The 7,086-nt window shown below is 36.6% G+C and overlaps 1 long non-coding RNA gene across 1 annotated transcript in view; it reads right to left on the bottom strand.

Moving 5' to 3' along the window:
- The window catches only part of LOC131323093 (uncharacterized), a 68,552-nt gene that overhangs the window by 683 nt on the left and 60,783 nt on the right, over positions 1-7,086 (bottom strand). The gene's annotated exons all lie outside the window — the stretch shown is intronic.

Raw genomic sequence — 7,086 nt, 5'->3', positions numbered from 1 at the left:
ATTGTGTAGAAGAATTTACGGAGAATAGTATATGGAGGTTAATTTGTCAGGTCTCATGGGCTTTGAATTAAAGACTTTAAAATTTTGAGAATTTTTTAGTTTTGGATAGTTGAATATATTGTTAATAGTTTCCTTTCAAGTATATGAAGATATGGACTTTTTTTGTATTTTTTTTTTTATGGGCAAACAAAATTTTACTAAGCTCGAAAGGTACATCGAGGAATAACAAGAAAGACGCAAAATGTTTCTCAATAAAAGGAGAAGAACAAACAAAAACATCCAGCAAAAGGCGGGATGAGAAACACTTCAAAAGTAAACTAAAATCTCAGCTTATGAATTACATCCAAGTATTCCTTAAAATCCTCCACGGTAATTAACTTGAGATCATGCTTGGTCTTCATCCACATAGGCATCCTAGTTTTGATTAGATCCACCAAATCCCAAACTCGAGTAGGTGTATTATTGATTAGGTGTATTATTTTTTTATTTGTATTGAGTGTTTTGCAAATGCTACCTAATCAACGTGAGGGAGGTGTTACAAAAAATCGTGCATTAAAAATTCGAATCTTAGAAAGGAACAAACCTCCCTGACCAAAACCACCGGCCAACCTGGAGTTTCCTATCATTGAATTTTGGTGGTGTAACAACGAAGGAGAGCTCATATGATCAGAACTTTCCAGAAGATAATGGAGCCAAAAGATTTCGTACTCATCACGTGCTTCTATTTCAGATTCCACTAGTTTAGTCTAGTCATAGATTCCCGTTAATTTTGTTGCTTTCAAGGTTTGCTTCCATGGCCGAGAATGAAAGCTAGGAAACCTCCGAAAGAAGCGAAAAAAAATCTCATTTTGTCATCCTCTCTAGACTACCAAACAGAAGTACGCCCTCATCGCAATCTAGGTTACGTTTCTACCCTACTTTTTAGCAAATCATGCTTTCTAAATTGAGAACTATCAAACTCCTATTGACTAGTAGTAATTTACACCGGTGACCAATTGACAGAGACACAATAATCTCTCTGTGATTTCTATAGAAATTGTAGGCCGATGCATGTCGAATACCATAAAAGATTAAGTGAAGTTGTACTACTTTAACATCAATTGATTTTTGGGAGATGTTGGAATTTAATCGGACAACTTGTAGTATTAGAGTTGAGAGGTCAATGAATTGGAACTGGTGGAGGCAATATCAGCCTGAGAGATTATTGGAAGTACAATATCGCTCTCCATGACCGCTGTAAAAAAAAGACCAATTGATTTTATGAGAAATCGGTAATTGAACTAATTATGTCACGACTTCTATCTACTCCGGCAGAGGAATTAAACACTACAAGAAAAATTACATTGGGTGATGAATAAAAATCGTCGCAAATTGTATGTTTTTCGTCACAAATAATATAGGTGACGAAAAAAAATTTGTCGACTAAAAGTTGTCGAGGATTCCTACTTGGTGACGAAATCTATTTTTCATCACCTATACTGCCTTTTGGTGACGAAAAATTTCGTCACGGAAAAATGACTTGGTGACGAAAATTTTCTTCGTCACCTATTGTGCTTTTTTTATGACAAAAAATTTTGTCACAAATTATTCCCTTTGGCTCGTCAAAGGTGACCCATCGGTGACGAAATTTTTCGTCGCGAAAGACGTTCTTATATGTGAAAAAAATCTCACTTTCTTGCTCCTGCGGGGTTTCGAACCCAAGTCTCCTAAGTTTTGCACGCAAGCTTTAACCAATTACACCACACAAACTTTTCAACATATGTTTGAAATATTTAATATATAACACATACATTGAACATTAAAATATATTTTGAACTGCATTTTGAACTATTAAACATTAAAATTAGCAATTTTAATAAACATGAAAGTCGTAACTCTTTATATTATTGTTCAAACCCAATTTAAATTATCTCAATCGGAGTTCTGAGCAAAGAGTTATGCCCGAAATATATTTGGTGACAAAGCGTAATTCATAAATTTCGTCACCAAAGGATAAATTTTTCGTCACTGAAAACGTAAAAAGAAGACGAAAATATTTTTCGTTGCCGAATTGGTTCATTTGGCGACAAAATATTTTTTCCGTCACCGAATAGTTATCTTTGGCGACAAAAAATAATTTCGTCTCCTTTTTTACTCTTTTGGCGACGAAAATTTTATTTCGTCGCCAAATAGGAGCCTTTGGTGACAAAAATATCTTTTTCGTCGCTAAATAGTTATAATTGGTGACAAAATAATTTCGTCAAGGAAGTTATCAAAACAGTGACGAATTTATTTTTTGTCGCCAAATATACTCATTTAGCGACGAAATTAAATTTTGTTGCCACTTTTTCGTCACTAAACATACTTTTTCTTGTAGTGAAAACTTTATGATATTCTTGTGGTTTGGGAGTTTTCGAACGCCTTCCTGAAGATCTACCTAGAACACCAATAGAACGAGAAATTGAATTCACAATTGAGGTGGCCCTTGGGACTCAACCTGCATCGAAGGCTCAATAGAACCCGAATATTACAATTTTTTTTCCTAATGTTATTAAGAATGGGTTATCATCAATTTTTCAACTAATTATCAAGGGCCTGATAACTACTTTTTATCGTATAACATAATTATTTGTCACTCGTTTAATTTATCAGGGCCATTTTTTTTTATAGACAATAAAAGTTTTAATAAGAAACTTGACAATTTAATAGGGGCATTTCCCATTGAGTAATCTATACTAATATTTCTTTCATGGACTTTGTCCATTATTCATATCTACGATATTTCAAAGAAAATATTTTAGTGCAATAACTACGTTAAGTGTTATTCTTATACAAAGCTTTACTTCTTCGGGTCCTTTAACAGAAATATATCAATCCGCCATATTATTATTTGCTTTCCAATTTGAGTGGTTAATAATGTCAGTAAACAAAAGTTTGCACCGATATATTTATTGTTTCTGAGGCATTGCCCAATAACGCATTGATGGACATCTGAGATCCAGTCTAGTTTTTGTTATGGGGCCCAATGTTAGGATGAAGCCCAAGTCCATGTTATGTATTACCCTAAGTATTTAAAGGGAAAGTGAAATGAAAAAAACGAGTAGCACCAGCTAACAAGCCTAACTAGAACTCGTCCTCCCAGCAGAGGTGTGGTTTTCACCCAGCATCAGTAGCAGGGGTACAGGTTGAATCCATTTCAATGTAGATGTGACTCTACCTTGGCTTGATAAGCCTAGTGATCTCGGTATAAATAGTGGACGAAGGGCTTGCCTACCTATCGACCGCCTAACCGACTGTATTGTTGTGAAATCACTATTAATTTATTTGCATCGAAAAAGCCCTTTGATATAAGAGGGAAAGATTGTGCCGCCCCTTTTTTCTTTTCGAGAGCCCTGCATCTCTCTTCTCCTGTTTTCCTTTGTTTTTGCCGAGAACAGTGACTGCCTTTGAGCAGTACATTACCTCCATATTTTCTCTTGGTTCTTCCACTAAAACTCAAGAATAGTTTAGGGAAAAGCCAACATACACACAGGCAGATGTAAAGACGACTAGAGAGGGTACGGGATACCCCCTCATGATTCAAACTAGTATTCGTTTCAGTAGTACTTCGAACCGAAGTTACGAAGATTAAAAGGAAACGGGAAAGGAGGCATCACAACCAACGATCTACTTCCCAACTATGTTGGCACTCAAGCCGAAGACAATCATATGCCACCCGCTACCTTAGAAAAAGTTGGCGAGACACCAACCGAAAAACATACATCATAAACAAGAAAACATCCAAATCCCCAAAACAGACTGGGAATGTCAAAACTTGCCTAAACATATGACCAATGACTTCCAAAATAAACACTGGGATTAACTTGTTGCTGATCATAAAAAAAAAAAACACGACAATTACTTGTTCTAAGTAGGAAGGTTTTCATAGCCACATCGAAGCAAATCTAATTCTTAGCGGGAAACATTGAGATGAATTTCATTTCTAAATCCCAGCAACAACTCTCTTTCGGTCACAAATCCGAGATTTTGATTGGGGAGATCATAGCAGACGAGACCCGATCCCAGATTTCTCTCCTTCACATGGTAGTTCTATGTTCCACCCAGCTAAGGCTTTCTGGCATTTCATCTTTCTTGATTTTCTAAATGGGAACCTCTCTGATCTATCCTTCGAGTTCAAGTTTTTATTTTATACAAGAATGGTGACAAAAAGAAGAGCATCAGCTCCAAAATGATTTTATGCATTTCACGATTGTCAATTTGTTTGATTACTCGGATATCTATTCCAACATTTCCAGAGGATTACATCAATTAAGGTTTGTTTGAAAGATGCAGTGTACGTCAAAGATTATCTCTTTAGATTCGTTAAATGGTCTGCAGACTTTTGATACATATCAATATTTTTGGTCTTCCGTTACTGATACTCTTTGATAAACTTTTGGACAGTGCTTAAGCATCAACAAAATCGATCATCGCAGATTCAGGGCCTATTGCATAAGTACTAATCAAATAAGAGCATTATGCAGGAAAAAGAGTATATTTTCGGATCTCTCTCCTTTAGAGATCTTCCAGACAAGATCTACGTATTACAAATGTTGATTTTTTTTGGTCCATTCGATGTAAATGCATCATGTAATTCTGATATCAAGTTGATCTGATTTTTTACAGGATTTCATAAAAATATATTTTAAAAATATGGATAGTTCAAATTATCTTTGAGGGACCCGAGATGGGCCCCACAAAATCCACGTGTACATCGAATGTTCGATCCATATGTACTCATAGCTTTACTCTTTGGTTTAATTGTGTTGTTAGGAAAATATATATTTTCTCAAATTCTCACATTTCTGTTTTATGTTGTTTTACATATCTCCAAAAAGCCGACTCAAAAAGTCTAGTTCTACCTGAAAATAAATTATCAAATTAAAATGTTCTTCACGTATTGTTGTAAAATTCACCTTCGATGGATTTTTATAAATCGAGTGTTTCTTTATGACATTGTATAGTTGCACATGCTCGATATTTGTCAAATTATAAGTGTCCTTTGCCAAAAAATTTTAAGATCGGGACAACTTTATATTATCCGGGTTTCTTTATCATTTATTCTTTTTACGCATGTTGTAGGATATGAATGTTCTTACTTTTTTTTATAGGCTTTTGTCTCCTACTAGCTAGGCCAAATACCTCTTAGTTCGAGGCGAACAAGCCTCTTTTGGAATGGATCAAAGTCAATTCCAAAGCCAAATATCCTTTCCCTTTGGACAAGAACCAGTCTTGGTGGAGCACAGTTTTTGTGGTATCTCTTTGGCAAATTTGAAAAAACCGGAACCTAAAATGTTTCCAAAACTCAGTTTCCTCCACATCTACGAGCACCAAGACTGTTTTGAATTATGTTAAGGATATTACGTTTGCTTGTCAGTCTCAAACTAGCAATGCGCCTCATTCAAAGCATTTAATTTTTTGGAGTTTTCCTTCTACAGGTAGTGTCAAGCTAAACACAGATGGTTGCTTCTACGAGTCCAACAACAAGGCGGGGATTGGAGGGACTTTTAGAGACCACAAGGGCAGCTGGATCTTTGGTTACTTTGGGAAAACCAATTGTTCTTCCAGTTTGGAGGTGGAAATATGGGCAATATACAAAGGCCTTTCCACCATGCTAGAGAAAGGGTAACTGAATGTCATTATTGAGTCGGACTCAAGTGTACCTGTGAAACTATGTAACTGATAGGCGCTTAAATGTTCACAATAGCGCCTCCTAATTTATCTTTGTTAAGTCCATTTATATTGTTATTTGAAGATTAGTAATGAGATTTTTGTTTTGTAGGTGTTTGAAAGCTTAAATTGTGAAAACCTATTAATTAATGAACTTGACCAGAATTGAGAGGATTGAATCATGAATTGGGCCTTGGAATTTACTGCTACTGTCCATCAATGTCCATGTGCTCTTAGACTTGAAATTAGTTTACAAAATACACATGTGTTGGTGGGTTCAATAGGAAAAAGGCACACTATGTATTAGTCTTGCCATGGTAGGCCAGAATAGAAAGAAAAGGCTTTTTCCAAATTTTACATGGCAAGGGTTTTAAACTATTATAAAAGGGGAAGAAAAAGGGGGCTGCTGAGAGGACTGTTTCCAACGGACGAAATAGATTCTGACGGACACCGAGACTTTTGTTCATATAGTTTTCCTTCTGAGTTTTGTTCCTTTCAAGTTATTTGAAATTTTGTTTAATTACTCGTACTGATGTAATTCGTTTTAATTTATGTTCTTAATTAAAGTTGTTCGTTGAGATTTTTGCAAAGGTCCACTATAGCACTTTCCAAACCCTTTAAGTCCACTTCTAAATTCTAAAAACCCTTAAGTCCATTAATCTATTAGTAATGATATAATAACCCCGCTTAGTCTAATATACCACTGCTTTCAAAAAAACAGTTTGCCCCGTTTTTCCTCCATTTCAAAAAGATTCATTTTTATCCCATTACAAAACCCATCCCCGCTCCCCCTCTCTCCCCCCCCCCCCTTTTCAAAACGAACCAGACTCTTCTGGAGAAACCCTAGGCGATTTGCTCCTCCACCTCACTAGATCGTCGTCGCCCTTCTTCGTCATTGGCGGCCCTTCTTCGTGGTCAGGCTTCTTCGTCGTCATCAGCCCTTCTTCGTCGTTGGCCTTCTTCGTCGTCGGCGTCAGTCGCGTTCGTTCACCAACGATACCAACGGTCTCACCCATCGCCATCACTTCCAGTCGCCGTCATCATCGCCACCCAACTTTCGTCACCATCGCATCCCGTCCTGCCTTCCTGATCTCACCTCGGCTTCGTTCCCACCGCCCTTTTCCACCGTCGACTTCGTTCTCACCGTTTCAACACAAACAAGTAAGTCAAGTTTAGTTTAGGGTTGAACATATAAGGTTATTTGTTACTGTTTGTGCAGATCTGGTTTGGTTAGGATATTCGATTAATTTGTGTGTTTAACTGACATATATGGTTATATATCCAAATTTTGTTCTCTACATGTTATAGAAGTCAGTCAATGAGGCCGCTGCGCGGACCAATTCAATATAGGTAATGAACAATGGAGTAGCGCTTTGATCGTTTAAGTGACACATATGG

This window comes from Rhododendron vialii, chromosome 4a, assembly GCF_030253575.1.
Source record: "Rhododendron vialii isolate Sample 1 chromosome 4a, ASM3025357v1".
Taxonomy (NCBI): Eukaryota; Viridiplantae; Streptophyta; class Magnoliopsida; order Ericales; family Ericaceae; genus Rhododendron; species Rhododendron vialii.
The sequence above is the reverse complement of the archived record's forward strand: the minus strand, read 5'-3'. Positions and strand labels throughout refer to the sequence as shown.